Below are 2,793 nucleotides of genomic sequence, written 5' to 3'. Positions count from 1 at the left end.
AATAGCCCTGAATATTCAGCCTCTGAATGCCCCTCAAAGGGAGTTAGAATGGAAAGCCCTGGGAGATGTAGATTATCAGATGATAGACTGGTTCCCAATGAATTCTAAGTTTAATATTCATATGCTAAATGAATTGAAAGCCCAACACCTTAGTGAAGCTAATATTTTAGGGATTTGGGACTCAAATTTGCCCATTTACAACCTCCCTCAAGTCAATGCCCTTCCAGACTTGATCCATAGATGCCAGGAGTGCTATGATCCATGCCAGAGAGCTATTCTCAGTCCTACAGGCTCAGTCTTGTTCCATATCACCCCAGAAACCATAAATGAGATGCTGCATTTTCACACTGCAAGACCATTGGCCCCTCTCTCCATGTTGGACTTAGTAAAGAAGGGGAGTAATTTTTCAAGTGCCCAGATCATCAAAATCAATCAGTTATTCATATAGCCAAGCTCTGAAACTACGAGAACTCCTCCTATTGGATATCAGTACCTGAATGACTTGGGCAAAATGCTGGTGGATTTGATCAGCTACGTCCTGGGGTACAGGGGAGTTGAGGATGTTGATGACACCATAATGGTAATGATGTCCATATTTTCTCCTGGAAAGCCTCCTGCTGTACACTATGACTATGCCACATATATTGCAGAAAAGATTCATGAACAGCTAATGAATCTACAAAGGGAAAGGGTGTTCAGATACACCTCATACATCTACCATCTGTTCTTATTTTATCAACCAGACAGTTTCTCCATTCCCCTAAAGAAACTTAATGCCCAGGGAAATCCAAGGTCAGTTGTGTTTTGGACTTCAGTTTTTCATTATACTTCTGAATCACCATACACATACTGTGAATTCATAGACCTGTTCATTCACCCAGCTATGACATTGCTGTATGGTGTTCCTCGTCCAAGGTTGACTGATGACATGCAAAGAGTTCTCCATCTCTCCAAGGCCTACAGCATTGGTGATTGGTACTTTTACCAACACCACACAGTAATCAGAATATATGGCTGTGAGTTGAACCCTTATAGGCTGCCAAGATATGTCCCTATGAGACTTTTTGCCTAGAATACTTCAGGCAGTTTGGAAATGCCGACTGCTTCCATTTCCAAAGTAAGAACAAGAAGGTGCAGCTGAAGGTAAGGAACCAGCTAGGAAATTTTCTATACAACAAAAGAGAGGAGGGATGGAAGGAGGCAGATATGATCCTAGAGGGCTTCCAATTGCAAACCAGTTTCAAATGGACACCTTATGACCCTAATCATTTTATTTCCCTCAGGAGGATAAAATACAAATTGGGTAACTATGCACAGTAAGGCTGCCTCATGTTGAAAAGTATGCCAATTCTTTGAGCTAGAAAGAGGACACTCTAGAAGAGCCAATTACTAGAGAGCAAATGCTAGAAAGAGAGGCTAGGAATATTCAAAAAGAGGCTGACTTGGAAACTTGTGTACAGGTTTCCTTCTCATATCAAAGGCAACTTGGAGCAGCTGCCTCATCTTCAACAGCACATCAGCAAACTGCCATGGACACTCAACAGACATCCAGCAAAGGCAAACAAAAACAGGTGGAACAGGAACAGCCATCTCCCATGACTGAAGAGAAAACAGAAAAAGAGGTGGAACAGCAAGAAGAAGTGCAGCAATAGGAAGTGCATCAACAACAACAACACCAACAGCAAGAAGAACAAAGACAGGAGCAGCCTGTGCAGCAAAAGCAAACAGTGGAAGCCCCAAAATCCACTGAGCAACAGCCCCAACAAATTGTGCCTCCTAGGCAAGAGACAACAGTGGAGGCCTCAGTCCTCCAAACCCCACAAAAAGAAGATATAAGCAGGAAGAGGGACAGAGAGACTCCCCTCACAACATCGACAACTCATGGGGAGAAAAGACATAGAATGAATCCCTTCTCAGAGGAAGAAGTGCCTATAGGGCAATCTTTGGGCATGGGCCCACCTAGCAGGGAGGCATCTGGGAGTTCCTTCCAGTAGGAACAAGAGAGGATAATGGGAGGAGAAGTCAGCTCCTCAAGCCAGCAGAGAGAAGTTGAACTGAGCATCAAACAACAGTTCATTGACATAAAGAGGAGGAATGAGCCAATAAAGATACAACTATATAATCATTTGTTGAAAATGGCTCCCACTAACCAGCAAAGACTGATGTCTGCATATGATGTTAGTGAAGGCAAAATGATCATGAGTCACTTCATGCCAACTGCATTACAACCACAGTCCCCTTCAGACTACTTGAGGACCAATCTTGAGGTCCTTGCCAAGGACATCCACCCAATGGACAAAATCGAATTGCATAAGCAAACGAGTGAGATGGTGTATGCCTCCTTGGCAGACAAAACATTGGATAATTATAGGCTAGAAAATAGCCTAAATAATACAGCTGCCCAACTTGAGTTGGAAAGAGCATCCTCTCAAGAAAAGGACAACAGGATCAGGTCCTTAGAAGATATAATCATAGAGATTGGGCATGATCCCAAGGACATCAAGGGCATACAAGAAATATTGAAATTGAGGGATGCAGACATGGCAGCTTTGAGGAGAAAGATCAAAATCCCAGCAACAATTCACCCTCAAACAGATGAAGTTGCCCAGCTGAGACATGATCAAGATGCCACAACTTTGCTGGTGTCTTTATATAAACAGCTAATCCAGACTCAAGAAAAGCTGGGAGAATCAGAGGCTGCACAGGCAGCATTGCAAGCATCATTACAGCAAAAGGAAGGAGGTCAAACATCTCAGCCTCCTCCTGAAATAATTAACCTTGAGGAAGCTCCTC

Source organism: Pinus tabuliformis, chromosome 5_2 (genome assembly GCF_031772625.1).
Source record: "Pinus tabuliformis cultivar Carrire ecotype Pingquan chromosome 5_2, CPIR1, whole genome shotgun sequence".
Lineage (NCBI taxonomy): Eukaryota > Viridiplantae > Streptophyta > Pinopsida > Pinales > Pinaceae > Pinus > Pinus tabuliformis.
Note: the sequence above shows the minus strand (reverse complement) of the source record.